The sequence below is a fragment of the Mytilus edulis genome, chromosome 4, assembly GCF_963676685.1.
Source record: "Mytilus edulis chromosome 4, xbMytEdul2.2, whole genome shotgun sequence".
Taxonomy (NCBI): domain Eukaryota; kingdom Metazoa; phylum Mollusca; class Bivalvia; order Mytilida; family Mytilidae; genus Mytilus; species Mytilus edulis.
The window spans coordinates 23,097,058-23,119,889 of NC_092347.1; positions in this window are offsets into that span (position 1 = coordinate 23,097,058).

The following is a 22,832-nucleotide window of genomic DNA, read 5'->3' on the forward strand; positions in this document are numbered from 1 at the left end:
TCATTATAAGCATTTAATTGCAATGTTTGTGGTACCACATTGGCTGTCAAGGGTAAAAGAAACATAACAGAAATCCGGATTTTTCTCGAAAACTATTGAAGTTCAAAGGCAGTAATGAAGTCAACGATATGTCTCTTTAAACAAAGTCTTGTTTCATCTGTAATATTACTCAATACACAAATACATTTCGACTAATAGTATCAACATAGTTTTCTCAAGTATGTCTGAAAACCGATCATAAAATTCTATTTCTAAGGCTTTTTATAACGCCAATAATGATAGTGAAGTCAACAAAGATGATTATTAACAAAGTTCACACATGATTTTTTATTCATCATTATGTTCATATATATTGCTTCTTATATGACAAGAAAATGTTTCTTTCATGAAACGCAAAGGTCGATGTATTGTCAAAATAATGTCAATATGAAAAAGATTTAAATTAAATTTGCTTCTTCTTAGCTAAATGTTAGTTTATTATGTACAATATGGGCTTTAAACCCGTAATTTCGAGACTATTGGGTCAGCCTGGACGAAATTAACATTCTAATATAATGAGTTATAATTAAAGATACAAACTATCAAAGTGGGCAATAATTCAAAGGAGAAAACCTATGGCCAAGTTTAAAATACAACTTTTCAATGAACGAAAAATAGTCGGCCGATAGTAATCAAACACATCCATTGGCCAACAGGATCATGATTTGAGACATGCACAGGAGAAACAGTAATTTATGCTGGCTTAATGTTTTTAAGTTGTTTGCATTTAAAGGTTTTGGTGGAAACGTTTTACGGTTTTCTTTATACTATCATCAAATTGAGAACAACAACCTTCATCAAAATCAGAAGTGTAGATGAATATGCAAATCAATCTAGACAAATTAAAAAAAGAACAGTTTCTTCTCCAATGTTAGGAACAGTATTGTACAGGGGGTTTATCAAGAGACTTTTTTGTACGTTTTCTTTAATATAAATTTCAGACTAGAACAGACTTGTAACATTTTAGTTATAACCTTTTAGACTTTTAGTGTTGTACTGTAATTGACTTAATATTTGTTTTTGGTAAGTCATTTCCTCTAGCAATTAAATTCAAACAGAAATATGTAGCCAATTACTTGGGTTTTCAAAATGTATTTTTAAATAAAAATTGTATTTTTTGTTTGTTTCAATGGATATTCGTTTCTTACGTAACATTAAAATTGTAGAAGTATATCATCGCTGATAATTTAGTTATACACAAGGGTTTATGAGTAAAGTTTTTACATGTAAACAACTGATATTACCCCTCCTGTATCACATTAGATAAATAATGAAATATCACAAAAAATTGCCTCTTGCAGACGCATGATTTTAATTTGTAGAGGGAAACGTTTTGATAAAAAGATAAGATTTTCGAGATCATGGTAAAACTATGTTAATGGCACATGAGGATCAGGATGGTCATTAGATGCTACAAATTGTAAGAACAAGACATGAAGGAGATCAAACTTTTAATTGTTTGACAGCTGATAGTTCATTGATATAACTAAAGATTAACAAAAAATGGCCATACTTTATATTTTAAGTGAAGATTTACATGTAATGTCTGTATATTTCTTTTTTCTTTAAACTTATGAATAAATGATTGAAATTAAATGCAAATCTATTAAAGCAATAATATATATTGTGATTAATGTGCACTTTTGATGAAGTGAATTAGTACAAGATTGATATCAATTAGCGTTAAAGTGATTCTGCACATGCTTAATATCTAACAGAACTCATTAATGTCATATTAATTTAAAATATCTTAAAATCAGAAGATGTGGTATGCTTGCCGACGAGAAAACTCTCAATGAGAGTCCAATTGAAAGAGAAATTAACAATTACTACATGTCACCGTACGACCTTGAATACATTTATGGATGGAGAAACCATACCTATGCTATTATTCGAGTATCCTATGCTATAGAGACACAGCATTCGACGTGAATCGATTAACCAAACATGCATGCAAACTGTTTAATCGATGAATTGTTTTACGGATAAGGAAGGAAATATTTGTCCCAAAAGCATATAATGGAAACTAAAACTTTAGACAAAATGAACTCCCTACGAAGGGAAACTTAAAGGAAATTATAACTTCTTTTTTCGAATGCGACACCATTATGTTTCTAATGGCCAACACAGACAAGGAGTCTAATTGTGTGATAGTCACGTTTGGCATACTCAACATGATTGTGTAGTGATGATATGGAACGCCAACACTGTCTTGTTATGACCATTTTCATTATATGATGTGCATTTACCTTTATATGATGTGCATTTACCTTTATATGCTGTGCTTTTACCTTTATATGATGTGCACTTATCATTATATGATGTGCAAACACCTTTATATGATGTGCAAATATCCTTATATGATGTGCAAATATCCTTATATGATGTGCAAACATCATTATAGTATGTGCAAACATACTTATATGATGTGCATATATACTCATATGATGTGCAAATATACTTATATGATGTGCAAATATACTTATATGATGTGCAAACATTCTTATATGATGTACAAACATTCTTATATGATGTGCAAACATTATTACATGATGTGCAAATGTACTTATATTATGTGCAAAGATCCTTATATGATGTGCAAATTTACTTATATGATGTGCAAAGATCCTTATATGGTGTGTACATATCCTTATATGATGTGCAGTTTCCCTTATATTACGTGCAAACATCTTTATATGATGTGGTTGTGTCATTATATTATGTGCTTGTATTCTTATATTATGTGGTTAGGTTTACTTCATTATATGATGTCGAAACGTCATTATATGATGTGCTTTCATCGTCGTTATGGTCAATGAACATGATTACGATTAGAATGATTACTGTCTACGTCATAACTGATTCCGATCTGCTTCTGTAAACTATTAACCCGGCTCAAATATGTGTCTATCGCTAGCGAAAGTGCAATTTATAGGGAAAATGAGACAAAGTAATTTAACAAAATCAACGTTTCAAACATTTCGGTTGAAGATTAAAATCAGTTAATACAGGAGCTAGCTGAAGAAATCTCCGGCTGTGGAGAAAATGATAACAAATTTAAGAGCCTTTTATAACTTGCTATTCGGTTTAAGCATAGGCTCCGTGTTGAAGGTCGTACTATGACCTATAATTGTTTCCTCTTACAAATTATGACTTGGATGGAGAGTTGTCTCAGTGGCTCTCATACCACATCTGCTTATTTCTATTCATTGCAAAAGACACCATTGAAATCACAGTCTGTTTCAAAAAATATTTTATAACAATAGCTATAAAATTATCTACTGATGCATACTATGGCGAGATGGTTTGTTTTATTAAATGTTATTGAATAATATTAATCTGTAAATGGTAAGATGTACAATGTAGCATTGAATATGTACAATGATATTAAATCTAGTATATCATATAATCTATGCTACTAAAGGAGTAGACCGATTTCATTGAGCCGCAACTCCTCTAAAACCATACCAAGTCGGAAATATGTGTGATAGGACTTTTAATTTGTCTTTGAACCAATCTTTTTTCCACAGAAAACGCCAATTATGTGAGAAAATACCCAATTTCGAAGACTGCAAGCTTAGTCGACGTAGTGCCCACAAAATGCGAAATGGCTATGTGGATAATTATAAAAAATGAAAAAGTGGTATCTTTGCTAATGAGACAACTCTCCACAACAGACCAAATGACACAGAAACTAATAACTATAGGTCACCATACGGTCTTCAACAATGAGCACATATTGGCATATACAGATTGTTTATTTTCAACTTATTTTAATGGAGATTTTTTTAATTGCTAATAAAATTCTGAAACATTAGTACTAATATGTCAACAGATTTGGAGTAGCGTCAACGATTTCTGAGATATAAGGGGTTGATTCCTGATGAAGTGTTTTAGATTTAATTTTTCGTCCGATTAGATCGGACTTTACCTTTGTGGTACTTATTTTGATCCTTTTCGGTAATGGCAACGGATTTTACGTAGACGATACAGTTATTGAGTTAAAAGGGGGAAAAACCACTGAAAATCACACTTTGCCACACTTTTTCCAATTTAGGGTACTGTAAACCAACTTATTTTCGCGGATACTTAATTTCGCGTTTTACCCTTCCTAGGCCACTTTGCGGCTATTTAATTTCACGATTTTCTGAAGTTCAATAAGGAATGATCCAAGTATTACATATTCGCGACGATTAATATTCGCGTTATTTTACTACTCGCGAAAGTCGCGAGAATAAATCGCTCGCGAAAATAAGTTGGTTTACAGTATTTAATATTTTTATTTTCCAACCACCAGGCAGAAGCTAGCGAACAATAGCTAGCGAACAATAAGCCAGCGAACAATAAGGCGATATATCGAGAAACCAAAAAAATGAATAAGACAGCAACGGCCGTTAAATCAAAAAATGTTTAAAAAGGCAGAAAATCAGTCCAAATATTGCAATTTAAACTCAAGCTTGAAATGGTTTTTATCCCATCCATTGATAAAACTAGTCACATCTCTTTTAAGGCTAATATTCAGTACCATAGTAAATCTGCATCTATCAACGGATTCTTTGTAGGTGTAGGGCCACCAATGTACCAAATCAATTTAGAACGTATGTAAAAGTAGTCCTACCCTGTAAATTATCGCACCTGTGATGTCATTGTTTAATTAAACTAACATACACATTTGAAGAAATGGGGGTTGCCCTATTCCACGGCTCCTAGAGAAAAATAATGAGGGGTGTCACGGGGTATGACTATATAGGTCTTGTAGAGGAGAAACAAGCGCTTCTTTTGCGCAAGGTATTGAAGGGCGCTATGTTCAAAAATCTGAAACTAGAGCCCAAAATTTGAAAAAAAATGGTCCAAAATAGGGGGGTCGACCTATTCCACGGCTCCTAGAGAAAAATAATGAGGGGTGTCACGGGGTATGACTATATAGGTCTTGTAGAAGAGAAACAGGCGCTTCTTTTGCGCAAGGTATCGAAGGGCGCTATGTTCAAAAATCTGAAACTAGAGCCCAAAATTTGAAAAAAAATGGTCCAAAATAGGGGGGTCGACCTATTCCACGGCTCCTAGAGAAAAATAATGAGGGGTGTCACGGGGTATGACTATATAGGTCTTGTAGAGGAGAAACAGGCGCTTCTTTTGCGCAAGGTATTGAAGGGCGCTATGTTCAAAAATCTGAAACTAGAGCCCAAAATTTGAAAAAAAATGGTCCAAAATAGGGGGGTCGACCTATTCCACGGCTCCTAGAGAAAAATAATGAGGGGTGTCACGGGGTATGACTATATAGGTCTTGTAGAGGAGAAACAGGCGCTTCTTTTGCGCAAGGTATCGAAGGGCGCTATGTTCAAAAATCTGAAACTAGAGCCCAAAATTTGAAAAAAATGGTCCAAAATAGGGGGGTCGACCTATTCCACGGCTCCTAGAGAAAAATAATGAGGGGTGTCACGGGGTATGACTATATAGGTCTTGTAGAGACGAAACAGGCGCTTCTTTTGCGCAAGGTATCGAAGGGCGCTATGTTAAAAAATCTGAAACTAGAGCCCAAAACTTGAAAAAAATGGTCCAAAATAGGGGGGTCGACCTATTCCACGGCTCCTAGAGAAAAATAATGAGGGGTGTCACGGGGTATGACTATATAGGTCTTGTAGAGGAGAAACAGGCGCTTCTTTTGCGCAAGGTATTGAAGGGCGCTATGTTCAAAAATCTGAAACTAGAGCCCAAAATTTGAAAAAAAATGGTCCAAAATAGGGGGGTCGACCTATTCCACGGCTCCTAGAGAAAAATAATGAGGGGTGTCACGGGGTATGACTATATAGGTCTTGTATAGGAGAAACAGGCGCTTCTTTTGCGCAAGGTATCGAAGGGCGCTATGTTCAAAAATCTGAAACTAGAGCCCAAAATTTGAAAAAAAATGGTCCAAAATAGGGGGGTCGACCTATTCCACGGCTCCTAGAGAAAAATAATGAGGGGTGTCACGGGGTATGACTATATAGGTCTTGTAGAGGAGAAACAGGCGCTTCTTTTGCGCAAGGTATCGAAGGGCGCTATGTTCAAAAATCTGAAACTAGAGCCCAAAATTTGATAAAAATGGTCCAAAATAGGGGGGTCGACCTATTCCACGGCTCCTAGAGAAAAATAATGAGGGGTGTCACGGGGTATGACTATATAGGTCTTGTAGAGGAGAAACAGGCGCTTCTTTTGCGCAAGGTATCGAAGGGCGCTATGTTCAAAAATCTGAAACTAGAGCCCAAAATTTGAAAACAATGGTCCAAAATAGGGTGGTCGACCTATTCCACGGCTCCTAGAGAAAAATAATGAGGGGTGTCATGGGGTATGACTATATAGGTCTTGTAGAAGAGAAACAGCCGCTTCTTTTGCGCAAGGTATTGAAGGGCGCTATGTTCAAAAATCTGAAACTAGAGCCCAAAATTTGAAAAAAAATGGTCCAAAATAGGGGGGTCGACCTATTCCACGGCTCCTAGAGAAAAATAATGAGGGGTGTCACGGGGTATGACTATATAGGTCTTGTAGAGGAGAAACAGGCGCTTCTTTTGCGCAAGGTATCGAAGGGCGCTATGTTCAAAAATCTGAAACTAGAGCCCAAAATTTGAAAAAAAATGGTCCAAAATAGGGGGGTCGACCTATTCCACGGCTCCTAGAGAAAAATAATGAGGGGTGTCACGGGGTATGACTATATAGGTCTTGTAGAGGAGAAACAGGCGCTTCTTTTGCGCAAGGTATCGAAGGGCGCTATGTTCAAAAATCTGAAACTAGAGCCCAAAATTTGAAAAAAAATGGTCCAAAATAGGGGGGTCGACCTATTCCACGGCTCCTAGAGAAAAATAATGAGGGGTGTCACGGGGTATGACTATATAGGTCTTGTAGAGGAGAAACAGGCGCTTCTTTTGCGCAAGGTATCGAAGGGCGCTATGTTCAAAAATCTGAAACTAGAGCCCAAAATTTGAAAAAAATGGTCCAAAATAGGGTGGTCGACCTATTCCACGGCTCCTAGAGAAAAATAATGAGGGGTGTCACGGGGTATGACTATATAGGTCTTGTAGAGGAGAAACAGGCGCTTCTTTTGCGCAAGGTATTGAAGGGCGCTATGTTCAAAAATCTGAAACTAGAGCCCAAAATTTGAAAAAAAATGGTCCAAAATAGGGGGGTCGACCTATTCCACGGCTCCTAGAGAAAAATAATGAGGGGTGTCACGGGGTATGACTATATAGGTCTTGTAGAGGAGAAACAGGCGCTTCTTTTGCGCAAGGTATCGAAGGGCGCTATGTTCAAAAATCTGAAACTAGAGCCCAAAATTTGAAAAAAAATGGTCCAAAATAGGGGGGGTCGACCTATTCCACGGCTCCTAGAGAAAAATAATGAGGGGTGTCACGGGGTATGACTATATAGGTCTTGTAGAGGAGAAACAGGCGCTTCTTTTGCGCAAGGTATCGAAGGGCGCTATGTTCAAAAATCTGAAACTAGAGCCCAAAATTTGAAAAAAATGGTCCAAAATAGGGGGGTCGACCTATTCCACGGCTCCTAGAGAAAAATAATGAGAGGTGTCACGGGGTATGACTATTTAGGTCTTGTAGAGGAGAAACAGGCGCTTCTTTTGCGCAAGGTATTGAAGGGCGCTATGTTCAAAAATCTGAAACTAGAGCCCAAAATTTGAAAAAAAATGGTCCAAAATAGGGGGGTCGACCTATTCCACGGCTCCTAGAGAAAAATAATGAGGGGTGTCACGGGGTATGACTATATAGGTCTTGTAGAGGAGAAACAGGCGCTTCTTTTGCGCAAGGTATCGAAGGGCGCTATGTTCAAAAATCTGAAACTAGAGCCCAAAATTTGAAAAAAAATGGTCCAAAATAGGGGGGTCGACCTATTCCACGGCTCCTAGAGAAAAATAATGAGGGGTGTCACGGGGTATGACTATATAGGTCTTGTAGAGGAGAAACAGGCGCTTCTTTTGCGCAAGGTATCGGAGGGCGCTATGTTCAAAAATCTGAAACTAGAGCCCAAAATTTGAAAAAAATGGTCCAAAATAGGGGGGTCGACCTATTCCACGGCTCCTAGAGAAAAATAATGAGGGGTGTCACGGGGTATGACTATATAGGTCTTGTAGAGGAGAAACAGGCGCTTCTTTTGCGCAAGGTATCGAAGGGCGCTATGTTCAAAAATCTGAAACTAGAGCCCAAAATTTGAAAAAAAATGGTCCAAAATAGGGGGGTCGACCTATTCCACGGCTCCTAGAGAAAAATAATGAGGGGTGTCACGGGGTATGACTATATAGGTCTTGTAGAGGAGAAACAGGCGCTTCTTTTGCGCAAGGTATCGAAGGGCGCTATGTTCAAAAATCTGAAACTAGAGCCCAAAATTTGAAAAAAAATGGTCCAAAATAGGGGGGTCGACCTATTCCACGGCTCCTAGAGAAAAATAATGAGGGGTGTCACGGGGTATGACTATATAGGTCTTGTAGAGGAGAAACAGGCGCTTCTTTTGCGCAAGGTATCGAAGGGCGCTATGTTCAAAAATCTGAAACTAGAGCCCAAAATTTGAAAAAAAATGGTCCAAAATAGGGGGGGTCGACCTATTCCACGGCTCCTAGAGAAAAATGATGAGGGGTGTCACGGGGTATGACTATATAGGTCTTGTAGAGGAGAAACAGGCGCTTCTTTTGCGCAAGGTTTCGAAGGGCGCTATGTTCAAAAATCTGAAACTAGAGCCCAAAATTTGAAAAAAAATGGTCCAAAATAGGGGGGTCGACCTATTCCACGGCTCCTAGAGAAAAATAATGAGGGGTGTCACGGGGTATGACTATATAGGTCTTGTAGAGGAGAAACAGGCGCTTCTTTTGCGCAAGGTATCGAAGGGCGCTATGTTTAAAAAATTGAAACTAGAGCCAAAATTTGAAAAAAATGGTCCAAAAATAGGGGGGTCGACCTATTCCAGGGCTCCTAGAGAAAAATAATGAGGGGTGTCACGGGGTATGACTATATAGGTTTTGTAGAGGAGATACAGATGCATATGTTGCGCAAGGTTTTGAGTGGTGCTATAATTTAAACTCACATTTTGAAATTTTTACATGATTTCCATTCTCAGTACAGTAAAATGATATGAAAAATAAGCCATAGAAACCAAGAAATTAACAATGTTGTTATAGGTAAAATAGCGATAAACAGATTATAATAGATTCATTTCAAAGTCTGGTTGGTAGTGTTTTTGTTGGCCAACGTGATAATCCAAAGGACCAATCATGCTTTGTGTACTACTTCGAATTCTCCTTCATGATGAGGTTATGACGGTCGGCTACACTCGACTTTCCGAGCTACATTGGGATAGGTAGAGTAGACAACAACGTCGTTTTTTTTAAATATCACCTTGACCTCTTTGTTGTGTATTTTAACCGTCCATAGTTTTGTGGGAATGCGTGACTTAAATACCGTTTTAAAAGCATCCTTGATCGTCACACCTGTCTTATTCTTTGGCGGCGAAACCTGGCAACCGTATTTTGAGAATGTAAACACACCTTTCAGTGGACCAAAGAAGTGAGTGTACAAACAGCAGAATTCACGAAGATATGCAGCTTGAACCACGTATTGGTATGGTCCAAAGTTTTAGGATTTTGTAGTAATCGTTTGTTCGACGTAGTACCAGGTCCCGCAAAGTTTTGCTTCAATCGATGCATCTACCGGGGAGTTTTTATTTAGTTTGTTTATCAACCATCAACTGGTAGTACCCATAAGGTGGAATTTCCTCGATCCACCCTCCGTCGTCGCCCGTTGAAAGATTTAAATGTAAAAAAACTAATTGTCTCTGTACTTCTCTTATACTTCAGACTGCCGTAAAACGACGTTGCTAAATTTTTACTGCTCCGATTGGATTGTTTATGTCACGATAGTTTGTACGTCTTTGGTAAATCTCTTCCTCCACCTATGTATCAACTCCTAGAAACAACACTGGGGAAGATATTCTTAAAAGAGGGAGACACACGCAACCTCCTGTTTGGTAAAACTAAAAGAGGGACAAAAGATACCAGAGGGATATAGTCAAACTCATAAATCGAAAATAAACTGACAATGCCATGGCTGAAAATGAAAAATAGTACACATGACACATCAACGAAAACTAAAGAATAAGCAATACGAACCCCACCAAAAACTAGGGTTGATCTCCGGTGCTCCGGAAGGGTAAGCAGATCCTGTTCCACATGTGGCACCCGTCGTGTTGCTCATCTTATAACAAATCCGGAAAAATAGTCTAATTCGGTAGGTTACATTCATAAAAGGGAAGGGGATTGTAGTTACGATGTAAGGAACATATCCGATATTATCTGTGAAACGCTTATTCCATAACGTTCAACCAACTCGTGATGGGGTGCGAAAAACTTACGAAGGGATGAGTGTCCCCCATCACTGATCATTCTCATTGATGTATTTTCCCAACAATAGCAGTATGGCAGCGTCGAGGCTTTCGTCTACGAACACTATTAGGAGAATGTTATATGCTAGACCCTCAAGGGCATTCACATCCACTGTAAAATCTATGATGACTTGGTGATGAGTAGACAGATTCAGTGCAAAGACTGTTACGTCCGAGTTGGATGTAACAACGCTGAATGATTCTGTCTCTGTCAATTCTACCCCACACTCTCGCGCAAGTCGATCCAACTTTGTTTGTCAATTTAGCTTTTAGGAAGACAACACGAATATCCAACACATTCACGGTGATCATTGTTCGGACATAGCCTTCAAAGAGTTCAAAACCTCATGCAACAGCTGTTAGTGTTAGCCTTACGTATTGTTACCTTCAATCTATTAGAACCAAGGATATTTGGATATACAGAGAGCTAAAAAATAGAACCAGATGTTATCTTTTATAAAGAAAGTATCCATACAAATACTTCTTCGTAGAAAACCAGTGATGGTCGAACCATAGGTGGTCCTCCAAATGTATGTTCGTATGTGAGTTCGATCCCTTCATGGGGTTGCCCCAGGTTTTAAATTTGTAGTATATACTACAATGCTGGAAAGATCACACGGGTAGTCTTAAATAACCAAATTAAGTATAAAGTTGAAAAGCATGGGAAACTCGAAATTCATAAAGGTTTTACCAAAAATAGATAGGGTAATTCATTCCTTAAGCCTTGGTCACACCTAAACGGGTAGGTCGAACGGATGCCTAACGGATAACTTTTTTTCAATCCGTTCATGTCCGTTAGACGTCCGTTCTTATCCGTTAGACGTCCGTCCATATCCGTTGCATGTCCGTTAAGCGTACGTTTTATCCGTCGACGTCCGTTCTGTCCGGTGGAAAATTTTGAACATGTTCAAAACTTTGAACGGACGTCCAACGGATAAAATGTTCGTTGAACGTCCGTTAGGCTTCCGTTTTGTACGGTACTCGTCCGTTTCGTTTCCGTTTTGTATCCGTTACGTGTCCGTTATACATCCGTTGAAGGTCTGGAGGATAACTAAAGCATCTGTCACACCTTACCGGATAGCACTAACGGACGCCTAACGGATGAAAATAAAGGTTGTCCGTTGACAAAATTGTTATCCGTTGGGAGTCCGTTGATGTACTGACCGAATAAAACGGACGTGTAACGGATGCCTAACGGACACACACCGGATATGCAACGTACGAGAAACGGAAACGTACCGGACAGAACGGATGTCGAACGTACATCCAACGGACGAGTACCGCATAAAACGGACACCTAACAGAAGCGTACCGGATAAAAGGGATGAACATTATATACGGAAAAATTAAAGGCGACAATAATAGTACATGTACATCGCATAAAAATGTTTAGGTGTAACTGGTTTCGGTTTATTCTTCAAAATACCGCAAAAGGTCAGTGTCTGACCTGAATAAGAGCTGCTTGATTGTGAAGAATCGCCCTTACTCTAAGGTCGATTATGAATAATATGAATTCATGAACCTTAAGAAATCTGACATACCAATAATTGGCATTTCTGACGCGAAATTTTCAATTGGCATTTATCCGTTTCGGATCCGTTCATCATCCGTTTTATCCGTTATACGTCCAGTAGAAGTCCGTTTCTTATTCGTTCAACATCCGTTTTATCCGTTACACGTCCGGTAGAAGTTCGTTGGTGAATTTATCTTCCAGACCTCCAACGGATGTATAACGGACACGTAACGGATTCAAAACGGAAACGAAACGGACGAATACCGTACAAAACGGACGCCTAACGGACGTTCAACGGACATTTTATCCGTTGGACGTCCGTTCAAAATTTTCCACCGGACAGAACGGACGTCGACGGATAAAACGTACGCTTAACGGACATGGACGGACGTCTAACGGATAAGAACGGACGTCTAACGGACATGAACGGATTGAAAAAAAGTTATCCGTTAAGCGTCCGTTCGAGCTATCCGGTAAGGTGCTTTACCAACGGACTTATACTGGTCGTTTAACGGATAAAACGGATATTGAACGAATGAGAAACGGACTTCTATCGGACGTATAACGGATAAAACGGATGATGAACGGATCTGAAACGGATAAATGCCAATTGAAAAATTCGTGTCAGAAATGCCAATTATTGGTTTGTCAGATTTCTTAAGGTTCATGAATTCTTTTTATTCATAATCGATCTTAGAGTATGGGGACGCCTTCACAATCAAGCAGCTCTTATTCAGGCCAGACACTGCGCTTTGGTGGCATTTTGAAGAGCAAACCAAAACCAGTTACACAGAATCATTTGGAATATTTATGAGATTTACATGTATTATTATTGTCGCCTTTAATTTTTCCGTATATCTTGTTCATCCGTTTTAATCGGTACGCTTCCGTTAAGTGTCCGTTTTATGCGGTACTCGTCCGTTGGATGTACGTTCGACAGCCGTTCTGTCCGGAACGTTTCCATTTCTCGTACGTTGCATATCCGATGTTAGTCCGTTATGCATTCGTTAAACGTCCGTTTTATTCGGTCAGTACATCAACGGACTCCCAACGGATAACAATTTTGTCAACGGACAACTTTTATGTTCATCCGTTAGGCGTCCGTTCATGCGTAAGGTGTGACCGAGGCTTAAATGGTATTGATTCCTTAGTAATTCGAAAACTTCGTAAGTTAATCGAAAGCTGAACAACCATTCTGTAGCGATACAAGGACATCAATGCAATCATCGGAAGTTCGGAAATAATATAATGTTACAAATACCATAGTAACCAGTATGAACGTCATTGTTTTAAACTCCTCGTCGTCGTTTTTTCTTGTAATTGTCAATACTGTTTTACTTGTAGGAGTTATTTCTGGTCATTTTGTCCGATTCGTTAACCAATTCGGTCTTTTTTACAAAATGACGCTATTGATGTATTGATCGGCGTCAATTCTTCGTGTTAAGAGATCTGTTGGATTGCATTCTTTTGGACAATATCTCCATTCATATTGATTTGTAGATTCCGTAATTTCTCGCACTCAAATCGCATTTAAATCGTTTCAACGGTTTCGATGATTTAAACCAGTGTAATAATATGCTATCCGACCAGAAAACTACTTTTTTACATTCAAAAGTTGATTTTACATGTGACGATTGTCTAGTTCCGATAGCTGCGACCATAAGTTCTAGTTGCTGTAGTGTTAGGTTTTTTCGTTTCCGTTGTTCAGATATGCAGTCGCTTCATACGCTTTTAGACTCGCATCGCAAAATTCGTGTAGTTCAAGTCGTTCCGAAGTAGAATTACTGGAAAATTATATCTCGGAAATACGATTTGTGTCCCTTTCTGTAAGTCGCTTGCAACATTAATCCAAGTAGCCTTCAAGTTTTCCGGAACTTGTTCATCCCAATCAAGTTTACTTTTCCATAGATCCTGTATGAGCGTCTTTGCTCGTATTATTAACGGACTCAATATTCCTAGTGATTCACATATTTTCGAAGAATGTTTCAAAATCTCCCTTACAATGTCTCGTAATAGAATCTCACATTTCTGGTACATCAGATCATCGGATTTTCTGTTCCATAACATAACAAGCACTTTTGTGTTCATGTCCGTATCTTTTTTCCGTACATTTTCGGTCTTGGCTATATATATATATACGTACTTATGAATATAATTATTTTCTGTGACTGTATCTTACATTAATTTGTAGGATCCTTTACTATAGATAATTTAGCTGATCTGTAACAATAACATCTTCATGCCTTATATATCATGTACTGTAGTACGCCGCTAGATTAAAACTGACGCAGAAAGGTAACACATGCCCACCGAAAGCTCTTTTTTTGAGAGCCCAGGTGGTCATGTGGTCTAGCGGGACGGCTGTAGTGCAGGCGATTTGGTGTCACGATATCACAGTAGCATGGGTTCGAATCCCGGCGAGGGAAGAACAAAAAATTTGCGAAAGCAAATTTACAGATCTAACATTGTTGGGTTGATGTTTAGACGAGTTGCATATACATTATGTACACAGCCATGTATCACCATCATTGATGGCGATCCGATGAATACATCTGTTGTAGGGTTGTCACTGACTCAGACGTACTTATGAATATAATTATTTTCTGTGACTGTATCTTACATTAATTTGTAGGATCCTTTACTATAGATAATTTAGCTGATCTGTAACAATAACATCTTCATGCCTTATATATCATGTACTGTAGTACGCCGCTAGATTAAAACTGACGTTGAAAGGTAACACATGCCCACCGAAAGGTCTTTTTTTGAGAGCCCAGGTGGTCGTGTGGTCTAGCGGGACGGCTGCAGTGCAGGCGATTTGGTGTCACGATATCACAGTAGCATGGGTTCGAATCCCGGCGAGGGAAGAACAAAAAATTTGCGAAAGCAAATTTACAGATCTAACATTGTTGGGTTGATGTTTAGACGAGTTGTATATATATATATATATATATATATCTGGCGTACATTCTCACTGTTCATAGGTTGAATCCGGCTTTCTTCAACATTGCTCTCGCTTCCTTATAATACGTATTAGCCTCATCCTCGTTCTGTAAACTTGTCAACACATTGTCCACGTAAAAGTGCTCCGAACAGAACGGATATGAACCTGTAAGTTTGTAGATAGCGTGTTTGGTCGGATGGGTTACTGAGCCACAAGAAACGTGTAGCGTATGGGTCATCCTCGTTTAATCCTTCATGCAATAAGGCTTTTTCAATATCCGTTGTTATGACGACAGGGTTGGCTCTAAATCTCATTAGAATTTTTGTCAGGTCATTTAGCTTCAACGGCGTATCAAAGAGGCAGCCATATAACTTGGTGAATTAGGCAACTGGCGACAACTGCAGTCATTAACAATTCTGATAGGCGTAATGCTTGATTCCTTCTGTACTGGATGATGAGGAATACAGTTTTTTTTCTTGAGTGTAAGCTGTTTCATCCACTCTCTCTATGAATCCAGTTCGTTCCTGTTCTTGTATTATCTTCCCATACTTCTTTAATATATCAGATTTTAGAGTATGCTTTTTAATGGTGTTTTCTGTCCTTCTTTTCATGACTGCTTTTGAAGGCAATTCATCATGATCCTGTTTCCATGGTTACTAAGCGAAATATTTATTTTTTCTGAACTCAATTGATCTTTCTTGATATGCTTTAATATGGGCATCGTCGTCTTTATCTAACTCCTTACTATTTATACCTATTGATTCTAATTTCCAAAATATCTCTAGATTGTTTTATTCATCTTTGTGTGATATTAAAACATTAAACATGCTAGTTTCCGACGTGTGAGTTTTCTCACCGTTTGTATGTCCCGAAAGCAAATATCCGATATTGGATATTTCACGGCGGTTGGACCGTTTCTCCGTAGAATATGGTCTTCTGCAATATCCCTGTAGTGATCTGCGCCTACAAGCAACGATATCTCGAATGAATCTTGCTGTGTCATCGTGTGCGCTAACTTTAAACCACGCAAATAACTGTTCTGTGTATCATTATTACGTATGTGATTCTGTAGAGGCGTGGCGATCATCGGAACTATCAGTACTTTGGCAATACATGTTCTGCATCGGTTTTCAGATAGATTGTTATCTTTTCTAAGTGTCTCATGTTTTTCTCTTCACCCCCAAATGTCGGTTAATGTTTTACCTCTGTTCCTTCTATCTATAAATTGAGGTTTTTCGCAAAGTTCTGCGTCAAAAACGATCTTTGAGCTCCTTCGTCAAAAAGAATGTTCGTATCGATAAAGTGCTGATTCGAGCCTACTTGAGCTACGGCGGTTTTCAAAAGTATCGATTGAGAATACAAAATGGTAGTATCTTCTTCCGTATCATGAATGTCATTTACAAGATGAACGTTAGGCGGGTTGCTGGTCTGATTATCTTTTTCGCGAAAATTCATATGCGCTGAATAAATAAAGTCAACAGTAGTATACCGCTGTTCGAAACTCGTAGATCGATAGAAAAAAATCCGAGTTACAAACTAAAACTGAGGGAAACTCATTAATTGTAAGAGGAGAACAACGACACAACATTAAAATGCAACACACAGAAAAACGAACTAAGCATTAGACAAAATTCAATGAGAATAACAAATATAACATCAAAACTAAATACATGAATTTTGGATAGAAAAGTACCGTGACACGTCTAATAGTAATGTGAATGCACACTCAAATATATGAGGTAACAAACGACACAACATAAACACAACGTTATAATGTATCACACACAGAAAAGAATTATAATAAAACAATAACCATATTCCTGACGAGCTGCTATTCCCGTTTCTATGGCTTACCTCATTCGCTGGTTTTATGTTGTTTGTTGGACGTGCATTACACAAGCTTGTATGGTGTTTCTTATTACAATGTTTTCATGTGTGTTTAGATTAACATTCATTTATTCTGTGTTTACCAACGCAGTTAAAGCATAACTTATCACGTTTTACTATGATCATATGGGATTCTGCGTCGGTTATTTAACTGCAATGAGTAGGTGCGTGTATTTCATGACAGAAAGCGCAAGGTCTAGTCTCAATATTCTTGTAATAATCCGGCAAAAGAAAGACAGTGTTGCGGGCAAATCGTATGTCGACTCCATCTCTTGTCCTGCGTCAATTATATTGATCTCATCTAATATGCTTTTACGGAGGTCCCGTAATAGCCATGTTTTGTTCTGTGTTCTCATGCGATATGGTGTCTGACTTCCCCGGGTAATTTGTTCATGATAATGGGAACAAGTAGAGGGCCGTATGTTTCCTGTGTCTGACCCAAAGCTTCTAATCACCTGACGTAACCTTCCATTTTATCGTAAAAACTTTGTAAGCTTGTTAGTTGATTTCTAAGCAAAGGGATTTCTAATAATGGCTACATGTATGCATTTATTATTTTGTCTTGTTGACAGAACCTCTCTTTAAAAAAATTACGGCGTCATTGTAGTTTACATTTGTGAGTGCAAAACCTGCTATTGATGCTAGGGCTTCATGTTCTAGCTGTGCTTTCAAGTAATTCAATTTTTGTATATTTGTAAGTGACATGTTAAGATGTACGGCCGACTCATATGAGTCCCAGAAGGTTGCCATTCTAAAATGTTACCCGAGAATGTTGGAGGCGAAAGTTTTGGTAGGCGGTGACTCTGATTACTAGCTGACGAAAACGTACTTTGTTGCATGTTGAATGTGTAACTGGGTTTTACAGATGGGTTTTCAAACGACTATGCGTTGTTCGGGTTGGCCATGTTGTGCGTTGGAACAAACGTTATAGTTTCTGGATTAAAATAGTGTGGGTTGTTGTATGTGATTCAATATGACTGGACTGCGGGGTTTGGACATTTTTTATGAACTTACGTATGTGTCGAATCTTCGTTTCCATAGTCACTGAATCTATTACCTCATTTTCCACATTTTTCGGTTCTGTTAACTTTAAAATTTGTTCGTTTAAGTCCTCAAACAATGTTTGTTTTTGTATCAGTTTTGCAAGCGTTGCAATGATTTCTATTTAATTGAAATTTGAATTCTCTTTTGCTTTATCTAATCTTCTGAATAATCTGGTAACAGCACTCCTGTTCCCCGATATGAATGATTTCAATTTTTCGAGATCCATCGGTCACGGCACCATACATATAGATGATAGTTAAGTCAATATGTACTACAACAACAGCCATTACATTAAATCTACAAGTACTTATTTCCACCAAAGGCGACGTCACTGACAAAACGACGTCGATCATGAGAAAGTACAATAGTTTAGACGGTATGTTCCCGCGATAGTTTCAACATCAACATTGGTGATGATATCATCATGTAGGCCGATCTGTAGAGTTCAAGAAATCTACAGACTACCACAGCAACCGATTAAGAGAGAATCGAACTTTAAATTACCTTCACTTATATTCAACTACATTATAGGGTATGTGTTTAAAAGCTTCGAAACATATTTAGCATTTGACATGAAACAGAGACAGTCAGTTGCATCGATTTTTTTTTCAAATGCTATCAAACACTAAGGGATGTTTTCTAAAACATTTTCAAACGTTTAATGGAGTTTTTACAAACGATATATAAAATGATGTTTGTAATACTAGTAATTGTCGATCCCAAACAGCATGAAACTCTTTAATTGCAAGAAGTCCCGGATAAAAGCACACCATCAAGTCTAGTGACTTACAATAAAGACTTAGCAAACAAGGTTGAGTAAAGAACTCAACAAGTCCTCCAACCATTCGTAGCTTGTCCAGAGAAAACAACTGCTTCTCAGACCACCAACACGAATGACGACCTCTTTGCGATCTTACCGCTACATGCATTGGCTTCTCCAACATCTGATTTGCAGATGCATAACCTATCAAATCAGCTGAACATGCTATCCTCAGACATCGTGAACAGGAGTATCTACATTTAAATATATCTAATGATGTAGACTTAACCTTCGGACAACGATCTGAAAACAAGGATAAATACATCGGATATGCACCCTTTAACTTTGAACACAACATAGAAAACTAATGACTAACCAACACGAACACCACCAAAAAATCTGGTTGATCTCAGGTGATTCGGAAGAGGAAGCAGTTATGCTCCACATGCGTCACCCGTTGTGTTGATAGTGTTATTACAAACCCCGTAAATAGTCTAATTCTGAAGGTCACATTCGTTGTTTATGGGGGAATGGGTTGAAGTTACGACGTAAGTAACATATCCGATTTCATCTGTGAAACGGGTATTCCATAACTGTCAACCAACTCGGGACGTCCGTTAACATTACGATAGGATAATTTCAACTTTATATTTTCGAACTCTTGATTTAATAGCTTCGTTGTGATCACCAACACTCTTTCAAGGAAATCATGATAGGAAATACAAGCCTGGGCAATAGTATCGATTTGGAGATATGTACTCAGTATGTAGGCGCTGTTGGAATGTTGCTACATAGAAATGGAAAGTTCAAAATTGGGAAGCTGAAATCATCTCTTTTGTCGGAAATGTTTTCAACCGACCCTCATTGTCAATTTCTAGATGAAAGTTAAGATATGAGGAAGACTTAACTGTATCTGTTAATCCTTTATATCTAGTTTTGAGCAATTAAGTTTCAGATTTTTGAACATAGCGCCCTTCGATACCTTGCGCAAAAGAAGCGCCTGTTTCTCCTCTACAAGACCTATATAGTCATACCCCGTGACACCCCTCATTATTTTTCTCTAGGAGCCGTGGAATAGGTCGACCCCCCTATTTTGGACCATTTGTTTTCAAATTTTGGGCTCTAGTTTCAGATTTTTGAACATAGCGCCCTTCAATACCTTGCGCAAAACAAGCGCCTGTTTCTCCTCTACAAGACCTATATAGTCATACCCCGTGACACCCCTCATTATTTTTCTCTAGGAGCCGTGGAATAGGTCGACCCCCCTATTTTGGACCATTTTTTTTTCAAATTTTGGGCTCTAGTTTCCGATTTTTGAACATAGCGCCCTTCGAAACCTTGCGCAAAAGAAGCGCCTGTTTCTCCTCTACAAGACCTATATAGTCATACCCCGTGACACCCCTCATTATTTTTCTCTAGGAGCCGTGGAATAGGTCGACCCCCCTATTTTGAACCATTTTTTTTCAAATTTTGGGCTCTAGTTTCAGATTTTTGAACATAGCGCCCTTCGATACCTTGCGCAAAAGAAGCGCCTGTTTCTCCTCTACAAGACCTATATAGTCATACCCCGTGACACCCCTCATTACTTTTCTCTAGGAGCCGTGGAATAGGTCGACCCCCCTATTTTGGACCATTTGTTTTCAAATTTTGGGCTCTAGTTTCAGATTTTTGAACATAGCGCCCTTCGATACCTTGCGCAAAAGAAGCGCCTGTTTCTCCTCTACAAGACCTATATAGTCATACCCCGTGACACCCCTCATTATTTTTCTCTAGGAGCCGTGGAATAGGTCGACCCCCCTATTTTGGACCATTTTTTTTCAAATTTTGGGCTCTAGTTTCAGATTTTTGAACATAGCGCCCTTCGATACCTTGCGCAAAAGAAGCGCCTGTTTCTCCTCTACAAGACCTATATAGTCATACCCCGTGACACCCCTCATTATTTTTCTCTAGGAGCCGTGGAATAGGTCGACCCCCCTATTTTGGACCATTTTTTTTTCAAATTTTGGGCTCTAGTTTCAAATTTTTGAACATAGCGCCCTTCGATACCTTGCGCAAAAGAAGCGCCTGTTTCTCCTCTACAAGACCTAATAGTCATACCCCGTGACACCCCTCATTATTTTTCTCTAGGAGCCGTGGAATAGGTCGACCCCCCTATTTTGGACCATTTGTTTTCAAATTTTGGGCTCTAGTTTCAGATTTTTGAACATAGCGCCCTTCGATACCTTGCGCAAAAGAAGCGCCTGTTTCTCCTCTACAAGACCTATATAGTCATACCCCGTGACACCCCTCATTATTTTTCTCTAGGAGCCGTGGAATAGGTCGACCCCCCTATTTTGGACCATTTGTTTTCAAATTTTGGGCTCTAGTTTCAGATTTTTGAACATAGCGCCCTTCGATACCTTGCGCAAAAGAAGCGCCTGTTTCTCCTCTACAAGACCTATATAGTCATACCCCGTGACACCCCTCATTATTTTTCTCTAGGAGCCGTGGAATAGGTCGACCCCCCTATTTTGGACCATTTTTTTTCAAATTTTGGGCTCTAGTTTCAGATTTTTGAACATAGCGCCCTTCGATACCTTGCGCAAAAGAAGCGCCTGTTTCTCCTCTACAAGACCTATATAGTCATACCCCGTGACACCCCTCATTATTTTTCTCTAGGAGCCGTGGAATAGGTCGACCCCCCTATTTTGAACCAATTTTTTTCAAATTTTGGGCTCTAGTTTCAGATTTTTGAACATAGCGCCCTTCGATACCTTGCGCAAAAGAAGCGCCTGTTTCTCCTCTACAAGACCTATATAGTCATACCCCGTGACACCCCTCATTATTTTTCTCTAGGAGCCGTGGAATAGGTCGACCCCCCTATTTTGGACCATTTGTTTTCAAATTTTGGGCTCTAGTTTCAGATTTTTGAACATAGCGCCCTTCGATACCTTGCGCAAAAGAAGCGCCTGTTTCTCCTCTACAAGACCTATATAGTCATACCCCGTGACACCCCTCATTATTTTTCTCTAGGAGCCGTGGAATAGGTCGACCCCCCTATTTTGGACCATTTTTTTTCAAATTTTGGGCTCTAGTTTCAGATTTTTGAACATAGCGCCCTTCGATACCTTGCGCAAAAGAAGCGCCTGTTTCTCCTCTACAAGACCTATATAGTCATACCCCGTGACACCCCTCATTATTTTTCTCTAGGAGCCGTGGAATAGGTCGACCCCCCTATTTTGGACCATTTTTTTTCAAATTTTGGGCTCTAGTTTCAGATTTTTGAACATAGCGCCCTTCGATACCTTGCGCAAAAGAAGCGCCTGTTTCTCCTCTACAAGACCTATATAGTCATACCCCGTGACACCCCTCATTATTTTTCTCTAGGAGCCGTGGAATAGGTCGACCCCCCTATTTTGGACCATTTTTTTTCAAATTTTGGGCTCTAGTTTCAGATTTTTGAACATAGCGCCCTTCGATACCTTGCGCAAAAGAAGCGCCTGTTTCTCCTCTACAAGACCTATATAGTCATACCCCGTGACACCCCTCATTATTTTTCTCTAGGAGCCGTGGAATAGGTCGACCCCCCTATTTTGGACCATTTGTTTTCAAATTTTGGGCTCTAGTTTCAGATTTTTGAACATAGCGCCCTTCGATACCTTGCGCAAAAGAAGCGCCTGTTTCTCCTCTACAAGACCTATATAGTCATACCCCGTGACACCCCTCATTATTTTTCTCTAGGAGCCGTGGAATAGGTCGACCCCCCTATTTTGGACCATTTTTTTTCAAATTTTGGGCTCTAGTTTCAGATTTTTGAACATAGCGCCCTTCGATACCTTGCGCAAAAGAAGCGCCTGTTTCTCCTCTACAAGACCTATATAGTCATACCCCGTGACACCCCTCATTATTTTTCTCTAGGAGCCGTGGAATAGGTCGACCCCCCTATTTTGGACCATTTTTTTTCAAATTTTGGGCTCTAGTTTCAGATTTTTGAACATAGCGCCCTTCGATACCTTGCGCAAAAGAAGCGCCTGTTTCTCCTCTACAAGACCTATATAGTCATACCCCGTGACACCCCTCATTATTTTTCTCTAGGAGCCGTGGAATAGGTCGACCCCCCTATTTTGGACCATTTGTTTTCAAATTTTGGGCTCTAGTTTCAGATTTTTGAACATAGCGCCCTTCGATACCTTGCGCAAAAGAAGCGCCTGTTTCTCCTCTACAAGACCTATATAGTCATACCCCGTGACACC